A 23,587-nucleotide genomic window follows, 5' to 3' on the forward strand; every position below is an offset into this window, starting at 1 on the left:
CTATATATTAAGTGAAACAAACCTTTCACAGAAAGACAAATACTGAATGATTCCATTCATACGAAGTCTCCAAATCAGTCAAATTCATAGAATTAATGAGTGGAATCATGGTTGTCAAGGGAAATGAGAATAAATTTTGAGTTAAATAAAATTAATGAATTTAGGATTTTGCATTATAACATTGTATCTATAGTCAACAAGAATATAAAGTACACTTAAAAATTGTCCCAAAGGGTACATCTTATGTTTACTGTTCTTGACCACTAAAGAATAATAAAATAAAATAAGAAAATGGAAATAGAGTTTAAAATAAAACATCGACTAAGAAAAGAAAAAGAAAATTAACAAGATTTATTGCAAAATATTACTTATTGTGAAGTGTTAAATGCTAAAATTGATCAAAAGTATAATTACAACACTACCTGCTATATAAGGATATATACATTTGCAAATCATTAGAGTCATTTGCTCACAGCAGCTGGGTAAATTCCTATGAATCTTTTTCTTCAGAAAAAAACAACTAGATTAGGTGGACAAAAGTTTTAAATATATGATTGAAGATATTGAAGGGATATCAAGGCAGATTTTAACATAATAAATAGTGAAATGAATAGGGATTACAATGATTGAAATTTACCACCTTAAATAGGCAGGCACACATTGCCTTATAAAGGCACATTTCTGTGTGTGTCCTGGAGAAGGAAGTGCTGTCACTAGTCAGCTATGATGCTGCTCAAGCTCCAGTCTGTTCAGAGAAATGCCAAAGATCTATTCTCAAAGGATCCAGGGCCAAAGACAGATGAACTGATGTATGCTGGTCCTCAGGCCATGTGAGTCTGCAGGCTCCCGAGACTGACAAACTAATTTTGAAAGCAATGGCCACGGTACAGCATGACCATATAACCACAGAGGGAGGTCTCTGCAAATTTCTGTACCTCCATGCATGGAAAGATGTTCTAAAATTTTGAGCATTAACAAAATTTGCCAGTTCCTGTAATGGAATCTAACTATGTGCTACCTATATTGGAAATTCACCAAGTAAAATGCCTGTGCTAGAATCTAACCAAAGTCCTCTTCTTCCATCTAGTGCCAAATTTGAAGAATGCAGGCTTATCTCAAATGACAGTTCTGTCTAGACTGGTAGACTGAGGTAGACATAATGCTTTAAAATTTCAACCCAGAACAATGCAGAGTAGGGATGTTACAATGATTTTTTTTTTTTTTTGGTCTGTAAAATACACAATCAAAATCACTCAGCAAAAGTTTACCTGACCCTGGACATAGCAGAGACTGTTTAAAACAAATCACTGAAAACACCTGTAGGTACCACAAAGCGCCAGTTTAATGGAAAAAACCTCAAAGCCCAACATAATATCTACACTTCTTAAAAAATTTCACCATTCATGTTTTCTTTTTTAATAAAATGAGGTCTTGCTGGTGATGGATTCTGCACAGAGCACTCTATTTGATTGTTCTTAGAAAGGCTACAGCTAGAGCTTTCTTGGCAACATTTCAATGAATCTTGTCCAATTATTCCATATCCTCTGAATCTTCCTGAGGTTGATAAACTTCGTGCAGAATTTAAACTTTCTAAATGTTCACTCTAATTAGGTGAAGTTCTTTCATCTAAAAATTCTGTATTATTGAATAATAAAAGACATGGACAAGCATTAATATGCAAGAATTTCCATCACATCTTACTATAAAAAATTGGAAGATAACTTATAGTCAGTATTTGTTAAAAATAAATTATACTTTCCATATATGTGAATAAAGATTATAAAATTACATTTTTAATAACATGAAAATATAGTTATGCTATTATGAGTTATTTTAAATTTTTTATTTAGATTTTTAAGTTTTTAATTGGTATATATTAACTTTAAAATTTAAAAGCATCAACTTGTTTAATAGCAGGTGGAAATTAAAGTCCAAAGTCAGAGGCAATTGATAACACAACCAGTACTTAAGTACAGATCTATTCAACTCATTGCTTTGCTGGTTCTCCAATACCAGGCTGTGAAACCCTAACTTAAAATGTTTGACTTTGTAATGCTCTTCTGAATTCATTTACAATTTGGCCTTTTTTCTGAAATAGTGACAAATATTACTCCATTCTCTATCTATTGGCTACTTTTCAGACAATAGAATAAAACCTCAACTGGCAGCATTTTAAGAGACCACCTGTCCTTAAAAGTTGACATCTCTTAGGATGCTGTAAGCTTAAATCAAACAGTCACCTGGGAGGGAAAGGTCTCTGGAGATTTCTCTCTAGCTTTGAAATCTGCAATTTCACAATGATTTTAGGCACTGTTGAAAGCAGATAGTAAAAATTTGGCTGCTGTTTTCCATGTATTGTTTAAATGAAAGAATGTGTAGTTTTGGGAAAAAAATGAATCAGAAAACGAATTTAATATACAGATCTTTGTTAATAATTTAAAATGTTATATTCTATTCTAATCATTATCAAATAGAGAACTATGAAATGAACTGACAGCTGGAAGAACGTAGAGAGGAAACATGTACAAAGACTATGTACGTTCTTTTTCTCTCAAAGAGAATCTGTGTTTTGTTATTTCAGTGCTCTGCTTTCCCTGTTTTAGAAGTTAAGTCTATTTTACTACACTAACCTTCCCTTAGGCTAGGATCATAGATCCTAGTGCAAAAGGTCATACAAGATACAACCTCTTCTCCCTTTTTAGTTTAAGGCAGGTAATACAACAGTTTTCAGGTGATAGTAACCAAGTCCATAAACAGCAGGTGAAATGCTTAATGAATCAGAAATAACAAGTGGCGAGAGGGAAATCAGAACCCATGTCTTCTGTCTTCCTTTACATTACTGTTGATATCACTATATGCTGTTCCATATTGTTTTAAATCTCTGACTTCAAAACCCAAAGAAGTAACGAAGCAGAGTATTCATAACAAAGGGTGAATAGAGGCTGGATGGAGAGAACGTTTCAGTAAAATCCCTTAAATAATGTAGCTTCTCCTTTTCCCTCAACATGTATCTATATTATGTATAATGAATGTATTATATATGTTTATAAGTAATTGTAGCAGGCTGCCATGTCTAGTCAGGACAGTAGAAATACTTGACACACACACTTTTTCTTAGCATTAAGTATGATGTCGGCTATATTTTGTATATATTCTTTATCCAGTTGAGGAATTTCCCCTCTGTTCCAAAGTTTTCTATAAAGGTGGGGTTATCTAATTTATAGTACAGCTCATGAGAGGAGTGCACATAAAGAATTATCTTGGAGAAGAAAAAATTCCTTAGCAAGTAAGCAAACGAGAAAGAAATTTATAAACGATGCAGCCTGCCTTCCACAAATCACATAAGAAGACGAGAACCAACCTAAGTGCAACTTACAAGTTGTCACTGTTAGCCATGGAGACTCACTGCAAGACACTGTAACTTGCTGATCAGGATCAGATCCTGTTTGTATGGATAGTACTGTTCTCCTTTTGTATTCTTTTCCCTGTGCTGATTTTTTTTTTTTTTTTGAGAGAAATCTCACGGTATCACCCTCTGTAGAGTACTGTGACATCACAGCTCACAGCAACCTCAAACTCTTGGGCATAAGTGATTGTCCTGCCTCAGCCTCCAAAGTAGCTGGGACTACAGGCTCCCGCCACAACGCCCAGCTATTTTTTGGTTGCAGTTGTCTTTTTGTTTAGCAAGCCCTGGCCAGTTCAAACCCTCCAGCACTGGTATATGTGCCCAGTGCTGAGCTCCCTGTGGTGATTCTGCATAAGAAAAATATGCTATTTGTAAACACTCCACAAACCTATAATGTTTGAAAAGCATTTTTTCATGGCATTATTCACAAAAGTCTGTGAGTTAGTCTTCTCCATCCCTGCAGCATATCATTTACCACACACACACTTCCTTGAGCTTAAAAATATGAAACTATTTTACTCAGAAAACAAAGTTCTGGCACATAAAAAAAACTTTATGTGTATGCACTATGGAAATCTCAAAAGAAGAAAAGAGAAAAAGAGAGAGAGATCTGGGAAAGGAAATGAACATCTATGTCTAGAAGCTTAACAAACCTCAAGTAAGGTAAAAATTTTTTTAAAAAAAAGCCATACTCAAACAAATTATTAAAGGACAAAGGAAGAATTTTGAAAGCAGTAAGTGAAAAGTGACGTTTCACATATAAAGGAATTATCATGGCACTACTGCTACATATCAGAGTGGGTATTTATTTATTTTCAAAGTGCTGAAAGAAAATAAATAAATAAGTAAATTTTAATCAAGAATACTCTGCCTGGAAAAACTGCTCTTCAGAAATGATGAGGATAAAAGAATCTCATAACAGAAGCTGAGGATGTTCATCACCACGGGTCCTGACTTACAAGAAAAGGCAAAGAGACTCTTTCAAGTTGAGATAAAAGAATGCTAAATGGCAATATACAAGTATAAAACTGACTGGCAGAGGTATATATCTGAACAAATACAGAACAGTGTATTGCTGTCATGGTGGGCAATCACTTTTAATTCAGTATAAAGCATAAAAAGTATTAAAAAGGTATTAAAAATAGACATAACTCTAAAATATATTAATAGATGCACAATACCAAATGTATAAATTATATCATGAATAACATAAAATGTTAGGAGAGAAGCAGAAATGTCGAATTTTTGTATAAGTCCCCTCCCCCCAGGGGGATGCAAGGTTGACTGATTTATTTGTTTCAATATAAATATCTTATTTTATTTATTTTTTATTTCAAATTAATATGAGGGTATGAATTTGGGGGGCTCATTGTTCTCACTTTCGAGGTAAAGTTCAAGTTGTAGTTGAGCCCTTCAGCTGGGGGTGTGCGATACGTCCTCACTTTGTGCACATTAGGTAAGATCCCACCAACTGCCCTCTCCCTTCCCTCCTTTGTCCCTCCTCTTCCTTCCCCCTTGCGAGACTATATTTGTGTTTTATCATTCATGTGGATGTGTAATTGTTATATATTGATTCACATTAGTATTGAGTACATTGGATCTTTTTTTCCAATCTTGAGATACTTTACTAAGAAGAACTCATTTCAACTCCATCCAGGTAAACATTAAAGATGTAAAGTCTCCATCCTTTCTTATGGCTGAATAGTATTCCATGTTATACATATGTCACAGTTTGTTAATGCATTTATGGGTTGATGGGCCTTTGGGTTGCTTCCACAACTTGGCAATTATAAATTGAACTTCAATAAACATCTGGAGGCATCATGTTGTCAGACTTCAGGTCGTACTACAAGTCTATAATGATTCGAACAGCATGATACTAACACAAAAATAGAGATGTAGATCTATGGAATAGAATAGAGAATCTAGAGATGAACCCAGCCACATATAGCCATCTGATCAATGGATAAACCTAAGAAAAGACTGTACTGGGGAAAGAATCCCTATTTAATAAATGGTCCTAGGAAAACTGGTTAGCCACATGTACAAGACTGAAACTGGACCTCTACTTCTCACCATTGACAAAAATTGATTCTCAGTGGATAAAAGATTTAAATTTAAGACATGAAACAGTAGAAGAGAGTGTGGAAAAAATGCTTGAAAATATTGGCCTTTGAAAGGATTTTATGAGGAAATCCCGCAGGCAATTGCAGCAACACCAAAAATAAATGGGATTGATCAAGCTAAAAAGCTTCTGTACAGCTAAAAGTAAAGTTATGTTTTTATCAGCTCGTAATAAACTCATAAGTTGCTTTCTGCAAGCCCAATGGTAGCACAAAGAAAATACCTATAGAAAAAGATCCACAACATAAAAAGTTGTAGCAATCAAAACATCTCAATAAAAATAACAAAATACAAAGAAGATAGCAAAAGAGGGAAGAAGATGAAAAAGAACTAGACGGTGCTCAGAAAACAACAAATTACTCTCCCTCCACCTACGGTCCACCTACAAGGGTACATGTGAATCTCTCTAAATGTAGAATATAAACGTCTTAACACAATAACTAAGAAAATGCCATGAAGGCTAGGTTAACCAGTTTGGTGAAAATATTTCAAATTATATATAAAACCAGCACACTGTACCCCATGATTGCACTAATATACACAGCTATGATTTAATAAAAAAAAAAAGAAAAGAAAACAACAAATTAGCAGTAGTATGTCCTTCCCTATTAATAAGTACTTTAAATGTGAATAAATTGAACTCCTAAGTTAAAAGACACAGAGTGGTGGAATAAATCAACCAAATAGGATCCAACCATGTATTGTCTACAAGAGACTTGGTTTAAGAGATTTAATGACATGTATAGGCTAGAAGTGAAGAAAGGAAAAAAAGATGTTCCATCCAAATTGTAACAAAGAGAACAGAGATGGCTATAATTAACTAAACTATAATTTAAGGAAAACTTGTAATACAATACAAAGAAACACATTATATAATGACAAAGGGATCAATTTAGTGGTCATATATAACAATTATAAGTACATATATACCCAATATCTGAGCATCTAAATATACAAAACCAACACTAATAGAGCTGAATGGAGAGAGAAACATACGGCAATACGATAAAGGTAGGAGACTTCAATACTCCATTTTCAAAGATGCATAGATCATCCAGACAGAAAATCAATAAGGAAACAGCAGACCTAAACAACACTATAGATCAAATGATCCAACAGACATAGAAAGAACATTATACCCAGTAGCAACTGAATATATATTCTTTTCAAGTGCACATAGAACATTCTCTGGGACAGATAGCAGGTCATTTTTTTTTTTTTGTAATTTCAAATTAATATGAGGGTAAAAACAATTAGGTTACAATGTTTGCATTTGTTAGATAAAGTCCAAGTAGTAGTTGAGTACTTCATAGTTCTCGACTGTAATTTGTAAATGTCTCTACAAATTCAGGAAGATGGAAATGATATCAAGTGTTTTTTTGGATGACACAGGAATAAGAATAGAAATCCACAGAAGCAGAAAACTTAGGGAATTTACAAATGTGTGTAAATAAAGCAATATATTCTTGAGCAGCCAGTCAGTCAAAATTTAAATCAAATGGAAATTAGAAAGCATTTTGAGACAAATGTAAATGAAAAAAATAATATACCAAAACTTATGGATGAAAAAAAAAATAAGTGGGAAGTTTATAGTGGTATACATTAAAAAAGAAAAAAGTTAAACAACCTAATTTTATATCACTAAAAAGTGGAAAAGAACAAACTAAGCTTAGTTTAAATGATAAACTAAGCACAGAGAGTTAGCAGAAATAATTTAAAAAAATAGGGCAGAAATAAATAAAATATAAAATAGGAAAATGATACAATAAAATCAGTGAAACTAGGACTTGGTCATTGAAAAGATAAACAAAATAAAACATTAGCAAGACTAAGGAAAAAAGAGAAAGATTCAAATGGAATCCATATGAAAGAGAAGCTATGACAATTGATGCCCCAGACATAAAAAGGAACTTGACAGATGATTATAAGCCAATAATTTTGATAACCTAGAATACTTGAATAAATTCCTAGAATTTAGCAGTCTAAACATTTCAATAAAAATAATAAAATACAAAGAAGATAGCAAATTGTTTTAGAACAATTTTCCAAAACTGAATCAAGAAGTGTAGAAAGTGTGAACAGTCCTATAATCAGCAGGGAGATTGAATCAATAATCAATAATTTACCAATAAATGATATCTTATGTCTATATGGATTCACTGATGAATTCTGCCATACATTCAAAGAATAATTAAAGCAAATTTTTCGCAATCTCATCAAAAAGTAATACTGAGCATGAATAAACTTATTATATGAGAGAAATATTACCCTGATCCCAAAGCCAGACAGACACTATAGAAAATTGTAGAAAAGAAAACTACAGGCATATGTCCCTGATGAATACAGATTCAAGTATTATCAATGAATTTATAGCTAAATGAATTAAAAATCACACTGAAGTGATCATACAGCATGACCAAGTGATATTTGGATATTTGGATATCACCAAGTGATATCCTCCTGGATATAAGGATGTTTTAACATCATCTATCAATTAATGTGATACACCATGTGAACAGAATAAAGGACAAAAATCACATGAGCATTTCACTTAATGCAGAATAAAGACAAAAATGCATCATCTCTTCTTGTTAAAAACTCTCAGAAAACTTGGAATAAAGAGAAATTACATCAAGATATAGGAACTGTATGTGAAAAGCTCACAGATAACATTCTCAATGGTGACAAAGTTTTCCTCAAAGGTTAAGAACAATTCAAGATGATCTATTCTTGCCTGTTCTGTTCATCATAGTACTAGAAGTCCTAGCCCATAGAAAAAGAAATAAGAGAGTGAGACCCCCAACTCCTAAAAAAATGGAAAAACCCAGTCAGGTGCTGTGGTGAGTGCCTGTAATCCCAGAGGCTTCAGAAGGCTGAGGCAGCAGGATGCCCACAGCCCAGCCCGAGTCTGAGGTTGCAATGAGCTATGATGCCACTGCATTTTACCCAGGGCATAGAGTGGGACTCTGTCTCAACAATGACAACAGCAAAAAAGACATCTAAATCATAAAGGAAGATGTAAAATAATCCCTATTTTAGACAACTTGTATATAGAAAACTCCAAGACTACATATACACAACTGTTAGACTATAGTAAACGGATTTAGTAAAGTAGCAGGATACAACATTAACGTACAAAAAATCAGTTGTGTTTCCATATACTAATCATGAACTATGTAAAAAGGAAATTAGGAACACAAACAAATCTACAATGGCAACAAAAATAATAAAATAAACTAAGAAGATGAAACATTTACACACTTAGTTTAACTGAAATAGGAAAAATACTTCTAAAATTTATATGGGATCAAAATGGACCACATAGCCAAAGCAATTGAGAGTAGAGAATGAAGAACAAACCTGAAGATGTCACATGTACTGACTTCAAAATATATTACAAAGCTACAGTAATCAAAAAAGTATGAGATTGGCAAAAGTACAGACATGTAGATATGTGGAACAGAATGCAGAGCCCAGAAATAAATCCACAAGTAAGTGGTCAACTGATCCTTGATAAAACTGCCAAGTATACACACTGGTGAAAGTTTGGCCACTTTAACAAAAATTGCTGGGGAAACTGAAGATTCACAAGCAAAAATACGAAATTGAGCTCTTATCATACACCAAACATAAATATCAGCTCAGACTGGATTAAAGACCATACGATCTGAAACTCTCTAAAAAAATATTAGAGAAAACTCTTTAAAAAACTCTCTAAAAAAATATTAGAGAAAACCTCCATGATATTGATCTTGGTAATAGTTACGTGAATGTGACACTAAAACACAAGCAACATAAGAAAAAATAGACACATGGGACTGTATCAAACTATTAATAAAAAGCTGCTGCACAGCACAGAAACAATAAACAGAATGAAAAGTGACCTACAGAATGGGAGAAACATTTTAAACTGCATATCTAATAGACTGTTAAGTTCTTCCTATAAGTCAATAGCAAAAAAATAAACAACTAATTTAAAAAATTTGGCTAAGGATTTTAATAGCCTTTTCTCCAAAGAATGTTGTATGATATTGTAGAACGGCTCAGCAGTATATGAAATGATGTTCACCTACACTAGTAATCAGGAACATTCAAATGAAAAACATAATGAGCTGTCATCTCACAACAGTTAATTATTATTATTAAAACACAAAAGACAGGTATTGCCAAGAATGGAGAAATTGAGACCCTACCTGCTCTTAGTGAGAATGCAGAAGAGTGCATCTGTTGTGAAAAGCAAGATGGAGTTTCATCAAAATTAAAAACAGAACCACTACATGATCCAGGAATCTCAATTCTGAGTATTTATAAAAAAGAATTGAAGAATTCTTCAGAGTCTCAAGAAGAAATCTGCACTCCAATGCTAATTGCAGCATCATTAATAATACTCAAGATAAGGAAATAACATAAATTGTTGTTTATCCAATTTAGCCATGGCCACAAAAATGAATTAAAAAATGAAATACATACATAAAAGGAAATATTATTTAATATTTTAAAAAGGAAATCCTGCCATGTATAACAATGTGGATGAACCTTGAGCACATTTTACTAAATAAAACAAGTTAGTCATGGGAAGACAAATAATTCTGATTTCATTTATATGAGGTATCCAGAATTGTCAAACTCATGTAAGAAGAAAGCAGACAGGTTGCTACTAAGGGCAGGAGGGAGGGAAATAGAGACTTGCTAATAAATAGGTTTAAAGTTTCAATTCTACAAGACGATGTTTCTAAAATCTGGTGTGCTATATTGTGCCTATAATTCACAATATTACATGGTAAGGTTAAGTATTTGTTAAGAAGATACATCTCACCTTAAATATTTTTACAACAAAAGGAAAAATGGAAAAAGTAGTCATGCAAGTAAAATACTTCATCAGAAAGGTTAATCTATTTTGTTTTAAATATACAACTTTTTATCTTGAGAGTAATAATAATGGTAAAACACATGTTGCAAAATTATCTGAAATATTTTAAAATACTAAATTCCACATATGCTACTAACATTTTAATTTTGATTTTATATCCTGAAAATATACTGAATTTGTTTACCAATTTCAGCAATTGTTTTTTTTTTTTTTTTGGCGATGTTTTTAGTTTTTATTCTAAATATATGATCTTTTTTATCTGTAAACAAGGAAAATTTAACTTCTTTCCCATGATCTTTATTTCCTTTAGCTTGTCTAATTGCTGTGGCTAAAACTTCCAGTACTATATTGAATAAAAGTGGTGACAGTGAGCATCTTGGTCTTCTTACAAAACTTAAAGTGTTTAAGTCCCCTCCATTCAGTGTGATGTGACCTGTAGATTTGCTATATATGGCCTTGATTAGCTTGAAGTATAATCTTTCTATAACCATTTTGGTGAGAGTTTTTATTAGGAAGAAATGTTGAATTTTGTAAAATGCTTTTTACTATCAATTGAAAATTATATGGTTTGGTTCTGACCTTGATTCTTCAGGTAAAGAAATCTAAAATAGAATTCAGAATGTGAGGAAAGATATAGCAAGGTAGAAGCACGGATTGACCTCTACCCTGCCCTGAATTGGCAGGACAAGTTTTTAGGAAGTGGTAGAAATTCATTTGTATTTTGTTTTTATATTTATTATGGCTAATGCTATTAAAGTGACTTTTAAAAAGATAAATATAGCATCAGTGTTCAGAATGGCTTGGACTTTAGAATCTAATTTTAAAACTGTAAGCATTTTTGTTAGTTTATGTGAGAGGTAAAGAAATCTAAAATAGAAAAATGTCAGTGGAATGGTGAGGGCACCGATTGTTGTAATATAGAGATAGAATAAAAAGGATATGAAAAGAGAATACAATTCAAAGATGATTTCAAAACTGAATGACTGAGATGATGTTACCTGAAAGAGGGCATTGAACAGAGATAATTTTTTTTCAAGAAGCTGGTGGTACCTGTTGAGGTTGAGTTGCTCATGACACCAGAAAGTCCCTCTAGATGAAAGATATTCTCCAAGCTACTTTCCTCACATTTTTTATTTCTATTTTCTTTTTCTCATTTAGTAACTTTCAAATAATGTAAAATAACAATGACAAAAGTAAGATACTTGCTGCGGGGAGGGGGGGTTGTGTTTTTTTTTTTAGAGATAGAGTCTCACTTTGTCGCCCTCGGTAGTGTGCTGTGACATCACAGCTCACAGCAACCTCTAGCTCTTGGACTTAAGCAATTTTCTTGCATCAGCTTCCTGACTAGCTGAGACTACACGCTCCCACCACAACACCCAGCTATTTTTTTTGTTGTTGCAGTTTGGCCAGGGCTGTGTTCAAACCCACCATCCTTGGTATATGAGGCCAGCACCTTACTCACTGAGCCACAGGCTTCACCCTTGCCTTGTTTTTTTTTTAAGGGGACAAGTTGTAAGTAGTCATTTTATATAAAGCTTTCCTTCATTTTTTTTCTGAAGTATTTACTATATTTTAGACTAAATTCTTTAGAAACATATTGGCAGGTCTAGAGTTGTTAGAGATGTTTTGGTGGAGAAATGAGCATTATTTATTTGAAAGAGGAAATGCTATGAAACTAAATGGTACAGAACATGATTCTTTTGTGTGTGCAATGAAGAGAAAGAAAAGAAGGCCAAGAAAGGACTCTTAGATAAGTACTGGCTATATGAAGTGAAAGAATGAAGACAAGGCAGAGATTCTATAAGAGAACTCACACCCAAAAGTAAGGAGCCCAGAAAAAAAATCAAGATAACAGATCTGCAGATACCTGTGAAAGAGCTAAGGAAATTTTGCCCCAAAATATCACTCTCTGGTATAAAAAATATTTTGAATTAAAGGCCATTCATGATCAGGAAGCATTGAAGGAGGCCTTTCCTCTACGTGTATACACCTAAGTAATGTGATTTAGAATCAGAAGGGGCTGCTGACTTCCTTATTGTATACTAATAGACCCGGCTCTAAAGTCATTCAAAGCCCCAGACCTGTCTCCCAGGTTAATCTACAAATCAGTCTGTTTCCACCTGTCTACACATGTCCCCCGCACCCCCACCCAGCAACCACTTGCTGCAAGTATACTTTCCATACTCTCCCCTCTTCTCTATAAGGATCTTTTTAAGTCTCTGACCGTCACTGAGACTTTGGGCAATCATTCTTGTGGTTCTCCCCACATGCATGGTATTTAGAAATAAACCTTTCTCTTATTAATCTACCATAATTGTGAGTTGATCTTTCAATGAACTAACCAAAGGGCAAAGGACAGGTTTAGCCTGTGATACCAACACCTGAAAGAGTCCCAAAGAAGAGAACTCATTAATTTGCATATGGAGAGATGGAAAAGAGAGTCATTTAGTTATTTTTTACTATATCAAATAAAATTCAAATTATCTATAAAAACGTTAAGTGGCTTGTGAGAAAATTTTATTCTCTTAAACATAATTTTTATATTTATTAAATTTTGAAAATTATATGATTTATCTGCAAATTCTCTCTCAGAAAATAAAATGGTCACTTCAGATGTTTTAGATATGCAAATATAGAGATATATTTGTCTCTCTTTTTTAAGATTTGTTTTCTTTTAATTATATAATCTAGAACTTCTAAATGACATTAAATATCAACTATAATGGTAAGATACTGTCCTTGGTTTTCTATTTAATGACTCATTACTATGGCATCATTTTGTACGAGTTTTACTCTTATTTTTTTCTATAGCTATTACTATATTTTAGTAATTCTGTTCTCGACTATATTTAGAGTTTTAATTAGAGGTTTAATTAGAGTTTTAATTATTTCATATTAATTATAATCATATTTTGATGGATTTTGACATGTCTTTTCCAAAGACACACTTCATGTCTCACCATGACAGTTATCCCTATTCAGGAAAGAGCATGGATATTTTATCCTTACTACTAGAAAAAAAATTAAGAAAGGTAGAAAAACCAAACATAGAAATCAATAAGATCAACAATTTGCTCCTGTATTTCAAAGTCCAACCTCTGAAAGACCCAGGGCAAAAGCAACAGATTTTAAAAAACCAACAAAGAGACAAGATATCTCATTTCCTGGCTGAACAAAACCTCTCCAGGGTAAGGAAAATAAAAGGTTTGCAGGAAAACCTTTGAGGAGTCCTTGGAGAAGAGGTCTGTCTGTACCTTGACATATTTCTATCCATTGGGTTGATCACTATGTGTGGGAGGGCAGAGGAGGCTGGAGTTGTACCAGAGGGAATTTGTGCCCTAGTTCTAGAAAAATTTCTGAATATATGTCTGACTACCTCTATATTTTTTTCAATTGATTTCATTAACAATAGCAATCAGTAAAAAATGACTGGGAAACTTCTATGCATCTGAGAAGAAAAATTCATACTTTAAGTACAGAAAAAGACTGTCTAGAAATTGGTGAGGAAAGGATAACTCAGTGTTAAGGACGTTAAGATCTATGGAGACAATTGACACATTGAAGGGGAAAATGATGAACAAACAGATAAAAATGTACTGCGTCACTAAAAGTCAGGGCAGTGGCTTTAAACATGGTTTTCTTTTTTTTTTTTTTACCTATAGAACAAGACAAAAGATAATCTTAAAAAATAATGAATTCCACTCTGTGAGGAACTGGAGAGGAGATCCTCCACTCCCAGGGCCTTTTTAGGAAAAACAGAACCAAACCAAACCAAACAATCAGAAAAACAAATTCTGGATAAAAAATAATTTGGAGGCATTGCTATTTCACAGTAATCTCTGAAAGCCTCTGTTGCCCTCCCATCAAAGTAAGCAGAAAATAGAGTAGGGAGTATATGCAACAGTCAAACTAGAGGTGCAGTCTTGATCTAAAGGTAAATGCACATAGCATTATTTCTATCAGAATATTGAATCTCATCCCAGCCACACATTGAGAGAACTTACTTTGAAATTCTAATATGAAATCAAGATCCCTGAAGAGGTCTGATTTGGCCTCACATACCTTGCAAACCCAAATACTGGTAGAGCAAATTTAAATCCTCTGTGAAAGAAAGCAGCACCAAATTGGACTCCTGAGTTTCTACAAATTTAAATTAACCAAATAAGAAGTTACAATAAAATTCACTCTAAATTGCAAAGAAACCAAGTACCATAGATACCAGTAGAACAATGAAAAAGCAGAAGGGAAAGCCTTACAGATATTACGACTTGAAAGTATCTTATACAGAATATAAGTTATGTAAAGAGTATACGATAGCTATAATAAATAAAAAGGGAATAAAACAATCACAAAAAATAAAGGACTCACAAAAATAATGAATATAGATAAAAACATAAATTTCTGATAAAATATACCAGAATATACTGGAGAAGTTCATTATTAGATCAAACACCTTAGAAAAAAATTAAAAGAGAGATATAAAAACTCACTGAGAAGTAATCACATAAAGACAGAGATAGAAAATAGAAAAAAAATAAGGCTGTGAGATAACAGGAATGGAATGAGAAAATAGTACAGTCCTAAACATGTTTACAATGACCCTCAGAAGCACGGAGAATGGAAAGACCCAGGGTGACTGATTCAGTCTGCCTGGGTGTTCCAGAGACTGCCCCTCCATCACTCTCCAGGGGGGTGATCTACTGGGGTGTAGGCATCAGGGAGCAGGTGAAAGGATGCAGGTTATACTTGAGGTCCTCTGGGTGAGGGGCACAGAAAGTGTTGTAACCCAGCCCTCTTTCCCCTGTCCACTCCTGTTCCCCAGCCCTTACCTGTTCCCTCCACCACCACCCTCACCTGTTCCCCCTGCCCTCTCCAGCCCATTTCCCTCCTCCTCCCTTCTCCCCCCAGAGTTGACTCCAAGAACAAGGCAAGTCCCTCCTCCCCCCAAGATGGCCAAGAACGTGCTTCCCAGCCACATTCCCAGGCCCCCCACCTTCCCCCTAGGGTTGTCAAGAACAAGCTTCAGGTACAAGGAAAAAAAAGTCCCAAATTTCACAAAACCCCCAAGTTCTCAGTAGATGAACAATGGTGGAAAACTCACTGAGACTTGATTAATTACTGTTGTATAACCATAAACATTGTGATATGAAATGTATCCATTGTCACCTGAAACTGTATTAATTATTTTCCATTGCTGTATCTACGACTACCTGAGTTGTAACCCCCCTGAACCAGCCACGTTTCACTCCTGTAACATGCTTACACAAAGCCTATAAAAGGTAACTCACACTCTCACCGAGTGCTGACTGTCTCTCGGAGCAGCAGCCCCTGCAGCAGGTAAAATAAATTACCAATTAATTAACCTAAGTGGGGGTCCAAGTCTATTTTTCTGGGTCCCCTAAGTTATTTCAAAAGCGCCTAGCCTGAACCTGAACCTGTCCCTGTCCTCCAGGCAGAAGAATAAAATAAAATAAAGTAAAATAAAACCACCATGCTGAATGTAGTAGAGGTATTAGAGTTACCATGAAAAACAGAAGCAGCAGCTAACCAAAAAATTTACAAACACACACACATATACATACACTAGAATAGATATGGTACATGTGGATGACTATTTTTCACAGGACGGCTAGCCTCATGCTTTGTTTACCAAAAACAAGGAATGTTGTCATTTAAAAAGGCACACTGGTTCAATGTAAACATTTCACATTGCATATCAAAGCAGTACCCTGAACCCCATAAATGTATCAATGTACAAAGCAAAGCAGTACCCTGAACCCCATAAATGTATCAATGTACAAAGTTATGATTTATAAAAAATAATTAATTATTTTAAAAAAGGCACACAGAGAAGCTGGATTGTGCCTTTGTTGAGACTAAAGTTAGCATTCATTTTAGTTAATTAAAACAGCATTATTTAATTGGGCTTTCTGATTAACTAGAAGGATGATAGTGTCGATAAACAATAGAGGCCAACAGCAACATGTAACCCTGAGAGGAGAGTCAGACACCATTATCATAATAAGTGTCAAGATGTGAGTGGGAGTCAGGGACACTTGACCCACCTAAAGCTCTAGGGGTGCTTCCTAGAACTTGGCATCTCTATGGGGAAGATGGATGTCTGTCCAACAAGAGAATTTTTAATTTATACAACCAAAATAAATGAAGAGTATATGATGACACGGCTGATCCAATGAAATACACACAATGGTGGGACATGCATGGAATAGAGACATTCACACTCCAAAAGGTGAAACAGGCCAAAAGAAAGGTAGAACAGGCTCTGTGTAAGTCAAAACCCAGTAGGGGAAAAAAAAATAAATTTCGAGAGTTGAGAGTGATCTTTAACTCCATGTTCCATTTTCGGAGCAGACGGGGTGGGAGTTGGGCCACGAAGGTCTTGGGCAGCACTCCCCCCCCCCGCAGCAGACCTCACAGTTTGGGGCCTCATTCCCGCAGCAGGCTGTCAAGCAGGCTGTCATTACATAATGGAGCTCTACAATTCTGGGCGCTGGGCAGCAGCCTGGCTCTCACAGCTCTGCTAGACATTACCTCGTGGGGATTCCCTGTGGCGACTCCACCCCCATGGAAAGTCTGCCTGGGCCTCCAGGTTGTCCAGTACGTCTTGAAGTCTAGGTGGAGGTTGCCAAGGCCCTGTTGTCTGCACACTGTGTCTGCCTACTGAATCAGCCCCGAGTGGATGCCACAGAAACTTGCTGCTTGTACCCTCTGGATGGCAGCCAGAGCTTTACCTGGGTTCGTCTGAGCAGTGGCGGAGGTGCTGAGGGGCTCTGCACCTCACGGAGGAGAACAGGGCGCAGCACCGGGCACTGCGAGCTGAGGTCCCACAGGCACCTCTCCTGGAGTCTTTCCCTCAAGGCCCTCGCTTGCCTTGAAGATCTTTGAAATGCCTTTGGAACATTCTTGCATTCTGTATATCAACACTATCTCTTACTGTCTTTACACATACTAATCTCTTCAGCAAATACCCTTGGTTTGCTCTTTTAAACACGGCTTTTTATTCTCTGCGTGGCTAGATAGGCAATATTCCGAATCTTTCCGCTCGGCTTCCCCTTTAATGACAAATTCTGTCTTTAAATCATTTCCGTCTTCTTACATCTCACCGTATACAGTTGAAAGCAACCCTATAGCTTCTTCAATATTTTGCCGTTTGGAGATTTCTTCTGCCAGAAATCCTAGTGCATTACCCATAAATCTGCTTTCCCTAAAGCCCTCAGGCACGGACTTACTTCAGCCAAGTTTTTTACTACTTTATAATAAGGACGGCCTTTACCCAGTTTCCAATACCTACGTGTTCATTTCCACCTGAGATTTCATCAGAATGGCCTTTACAGTCCATATTTCTACCATTCCGGTCATGATCACTTCGGTAATTTCTTTAAAGATTTAGATTTTCCCTACAGCTCTTCAGCAGCCTTCACCAGAATTCCCCTAAATGTTCTGCTTTAAGGCAATACAGGCTTTTTCTAGCTTACTTCTCCAAATTCATTCGGTCTCTGGCTGTTACCTAATTGCAGAGCTGCTTAAATGTTTTGAGGTATTTGTTATAGCAACACCCCACTTCCTGCTGCCTATTGTCTGTCTCAGTCCTCTTAGTGCTGCTGTAACCAGTTAGCGCAGACTGGGTAGAAGTTCATTGGCTCATAATTACGGAGGTGAGAAAGTCTGATAGGAAGGCATCTGATGAAGGCCTTCTTGTCATAACACAGCAGGAGGCCTCATAGGAATGTAAGAGAGAGGGGAGGAGGTGGCCAAACTTACACTTTAATAAGGAAACCATCCCCATAATAACAGACTCACTTCTGCAGTTTGGTATTAATTAATCTGAGAAAGAGTGACCCCATGACCCAAACATCTCATTTAGACCTCACCCCCCCAGGAATATCACATTGGGGGTCAAGTTTCCAACACGTGAACTTTGAGAAACACATTCAAATCAGTGCAGTGTATGAATTAGTTATATAGTATGAATCAAAATGGAGTTGATAAAATTGCTTTTTCATTTCCCTAGTAGACAAGAAAGCAACAAAACCCCTACTACTTTTAAGTGGTTCTATAGAGTGTAACACTGGCCCTAGGATAATGTAGCATTTTTTAAAAATCTCTTTGGCATCAAACTAAATTCCTAGACTCTAAGCCACTTTTTAGTTTAACAAGTATTTACTATTCACCTGCTGGGATATAGGATGATACAAAGAGAATAAAAATAGCTAAAATAAGGACTCAGCTCCTAAAGAGTGTGTAATTATTCATTTCCCCTCAGTTGCTTTTATCCAAAAGAGGCAGATCTGGCCAGACCTGGATGTGAATCACATGACCAAGGATAGAATTCACAATATTTATTAACTGTAGCCTAAAAGCCACTAGCAAGAGAGTCAAGACTGAACACTTGCCAACGGAGAGTGTTCTGTTCAATTACATTCAGAGAAGTGTGCGTACATCTACAGGGCAAGCAGGCCTGCTGCAGTATACACATGGATCTGAGGAATCACTAATGTTTCATTTCCCTTCCAAATATTAATAGATTCTTCAGTGGTAAAAACTAATCATGTAATTTGCAAGACAATTTTGCATGTCTAAGACCACAACCTCTATCACATTTTTTTTTTTAAGAGAGAGTCTCACTTTGTCACCCTCAGTAGAGTTCTATGATGTCATAGCTCACAGCAACCTCAAACTCCTGGGCTTAAGCAATTCTCTTGCCTCAGCTTCCCACGTAACTGGGACTACAGGGGCCTGCTGTGATGACAGCTATTTTTGGAGATGAGGTCTCCCTCTGGCTGAAGCTGGTCTCTAACCTGTGAGCTCAGGCAATCCACCTGCCTCAGCCTCCCAAGTGTTGGAATTACAGGCATGAGCCACCGCGCCCAGCTCTATAATTCATTTTTTAATTCAATAAAAAAGCATTATAGGAAAATGCCTATTGTGTTTGGTTGTCAAATCCATCCCCCCTTCTTCATTCTTATTTTTTAATTGTGGGAACTGAACTGTTAGCCCCCAGACTCAATTCAAGCACCACTCTGAGAGTCTGAACATCGCTGCAAAGGCATGAGGAATTTTATTCATTCAAGCTCAGAGCCTGGGCTGCCCTTTAAGAAAAAGCAGGAACAGCCCTTACAGACTATCTAGAAAGTCCCTTTATACCTCTCCCTCTTTCCTCCCATTAGATCATCCCACCCTATCCCCTTATTGGTAGGTAAACCATGTCTGTCCTAAACTGACAGGCACAGGGTGGTCCTATTTAGGGTTGATTGGCTCAGGGACGAGTCTTCTTTGTCTCAGGCGAGCAAATGAGAAGGAAGGGATAAAGGTCGCAAGTGGGGCGAGTGCAGAGTAGAGTGGCGAGTGCATAAAGGAGAGGGCGTCAGGATGTGGGCTGAGTGCACAAGGGGGCTAGTGGGACGAAGGGGAGGGGGTCAGGATGTGGGCTGTAACACCTAGGTATGATAAGGTTCTTGGTATGTGGCAGCCTATTGTCCTATTGACTTGTGATTTGAGTTAATTAGTTTGGCTCCCACAGAGCCTCTGTCACTTTTGATATCACCAGCCCCAGAACTTTGGCTAATAGTGATGATTACAACATATTCACTGTTACATATACATAAGGCAGCTGCCGATGACGTTTGGCAGCACAATTAATCTACCTACATACAGAATAGAGCAGAGGCGAGAAGGTAGGGACAGGGGGTGAAAGGAAGAAAGAGACAGGGAAAAATACCGTCTGAGGGTCTTGTTTATGTGTGCTTTATCTAGACTTTTATCTTTGTTTCTCTTCATTCTGAGAGCAATGCTAACTTCCTCATTTGGTTGAAACTTTGGATTTTAATTTCTGCTACCTGCAATAGCACACATCTTGTTAGAAGTGATAGCCCAGATGGTGCAGACGAACGCTAATAATTGAGCCAGTTTGGAGACCAAAGTGGACCTCAGGATCAGCTCAGGAGGTTAGTCATTACCTCTTGATTCCAGAAATTCTTTTACATAACAACAAGCATACAACGTGATATCTCTGGAAAGGATAAGATTGCAAATGAGCTCAACAAGACTGCAAAAGAATGGAAACCATCATCTGAATGAGTATACTTTTTAAAAAGAGAGAGGATATTAATAAAATATTACTTCAGAACACTAGGCATAAACAAAAATGATTCCTGATAAACCAAAATGTAGGATCAATCACTTTGACGTTCAAAACTCTGGAGGGGTTTTTTGTTTGTTTTTCATTTGGCACATAGAGATAAAACTTTCTCTTTTATGTGATTGTTATGAAGATCAAATGACACCCAGGCTATGAACATACTTACAGACCGAATAGTTCCATGCTACTTTTTGTTTTACTGGGATCTGGTTTGAATAGAAAGGAAGGAGCAGAAGGGGGACGAAAACTAAGGATGAAAGGATGAAAGGTGGCAGAGAGAGGAGCTGTAAACACTGAGCATGAAATTTTTATCTTTGTCAGAGTACTCAATCGCTGTCTGTTTTGAAGGCAATGATGTGCATTGCAGTGACAGTCCTGGCACCACTTCTGAGTCTCTGCAATAAAGGCATTTTATAAAGATTTTTTTTTTTTTTTAGGGAAATTGATCATTGGGGAGCAGACAATCTGGCCAACTTTACTATCCAGAGTAGTCACTGGGCCTTCAGTGATCCATGTAAAATTATGCCCTCTAATTATGAAAATGCCTGTAAGGAAACCTCCAATATTACTTAGCTTATATTTTCTTACTTAGAGACAAACCAGTGTCTAGATAGCAACCAGAAGCAGGGAAATAACAGAGAATTTGGAAACTAGTCACAGTCTGGCATTAATTACCTTTGTTAATGAAACACTGTAATCCTTGATTTCTCAAGTTTCATTCCTGAAGATGAACCGGAAAAATTGAGTCTTTAAGAACAGGTACTCTGTCTCAAACCAATTTGACTGCAACATCTGGTTCCATCAGTTCCCTGGGAGAATTCTTTCTCTTTCTGGTTGGAAACCAGTTTCCTCACTTACAAGATGAGCATAACAGTAGAAGCTAACTTCCAAAGTTGCTTTATATATTCAATAAAATGTTAGCTATAATGCATGTGGTATGTCTATAGTAACTGTTTTTATTTTTGTTTTTAAGTTCTCCCAGGCCCCTTCTACACATGTACCCATTTACATTGTTAAATATTATTGCAACACAAGTTACTGTGATGCTAAAACAAAAAGGCATTATTTAGTTCCAGTAGATTCTTCATGAGAGCATCAGCCTGATAGGTACCAACTCCAGCATCCTGACCTTAGAGTGGTGACTCTTTTCTTCTCTGCTACTTTGAAGACATGTTTCACTGCTGGTTACTGATGTGCAGATCCATGACTCGGGATACTTATTATTTGTAACAAATCTAGTAAAACATCTAAAATCAAAGCAGATATCCAGACAGAAACCACCTGTTTCACATTCTCTCTGTTTCTTAATTAAGCTCAAATTGGAACTTTCCATAGAAATGGGTTTGGTTGTCAAATCTACCATTTATTTAGGACATCCCAGAAAATAATTTTCCTCCATTTATGCTCAGGCTATATAGTTAAACAACTTTGGTTTAACTGAAGATGGCCCTAAATTGTTTTAAATAATGATATTTCTTTCTGAAGTTTATTTAGAAGAGGATTTGAATATATTAAATTAGATTCACCAGCAGTATCTTAAAACTATCATTTTAATGTGGGTATATGGATGACTTGTTATTTTATCTCTATTCTTAATTTTGAAAATTATATGAAATCCAGTGGAAATGTAATGGCTAAAAATTCTGGGTTATATATAAAAGTAACCCAAGGCAGACTATTTGGATATTTTGTTTCTGTATTTCTCACTCACACAGTTTTACCAAATCAGCATTGATTCAATAGATGCAATGTCACGCATTACTGGGATTGCATGATTTAGCCTTAGCGTATAGGAAGGGGGGAGGTAGAAAAACAAAACTAGTAAGAATTATGTAATACTTTCCCCTGTTGTTCTAAGCTTGCTGTATAGAGCACAGTTAACAATTCACGATTTAATTTTTTTAATTGAGGAACCTCTATAGCATTTTAAATCAGAAAAACACAAAATTAGCAAATTTAAAATAACAGCTATATAAACTGACTCTACTAAAGACTAAACTTTTTTTTTCACTGTTTTGCATTTATTTTAGGTTGTTCTATTCCTGTGCCATACATTTTCTTTCTTCAGTTTCTTCCAGGATATCTTTTTCTTCTGTGCCACCTCTTCTTCTGGTTTGAGAACAGTTTGTTCCTTTTCAGTAAGGATCATCTCGATGTGGTGGGGGAGCTTGTGTATGGGTTAATCTGACCATGAGCTCTGTAAGTTCAGTGATGCATCTTGGGCGCTTCATCCACCTGGCTATGCTCACTGACCAGAGAATCTGAATCTGAATCTTTAAGCCCAGCATTGCTCTCTGCATTTTGAAGCATGTGCAGCAAAAATTCAGCACTCTTTTTGAGTCATCGACCCTGGATCCAGCCCCACTGTTTGGCCTGGGCTGACCTACCACCTCCACCATTGTATATTACATTGTGTGTTATACTGTTTCTTTAACATGACATCCTTTAGACACTTGGCCTGGGCAGTTTCAAGTGTGTTCTTAAAGGGAACATGTAGGTTTGAACTTCTTGACCTCTACGATTTTGTGGGATTTTCTGGGTTAAGTGAATAGCAAACCATTTTCACAGATCACCTCAGGCCTTCCCCTTCCTAGGGGAAGAGCCTAAGATTATTTTTAAATATTTATTTTAAAAACAGAAAATTCTTAGGTTGGATTTATGGCCTAAGATGTGGTCGATTTTGGAGTATGTTCCGTGGACTGAAGAGTAAAATGTGTATTCAGATTTGTTTGGAGGTTGCCCATTGTCCCCACTGCTATTTAACATTGTAATGGAAGTTCTAGCTACTGCAATTCGGGAAGAAAAGGCAATTAAGGGCATCCATATAGGAACAGAAGAGATCAAACTTTCACTTTTCGCAGATGATATGATTGTTTATCTGGAAAACACCAGGGACTCAACTAAAAAACTCTTAGAAGTGATCAAGGAATACAGTAGCGTATCAGGATACAAAATCAACACTCATAAATCTGTAGCCTTTATATATACCAACAACAGCCAAGCTGAAAAAACAGTCAAGGACTCCATC

The sequence above is a fragment of the Otolemur garnettii genome, unplaced genomic scaffold (assembly GCF_000181295.1).
Source record: "Otolemur garnettii isolate 467f Iridium unplaced genomic scaffold, OtoGar3 scaffold00008, whole genome shotgun sequence".
In the NCBI taxonomy this organism is placed as follows: domain Eukaryota; kingdom Metazoa; phylum Chordata; class Mammalia; order Primates; family Galagidae; genus Otolemur; species Otolemur garnettii.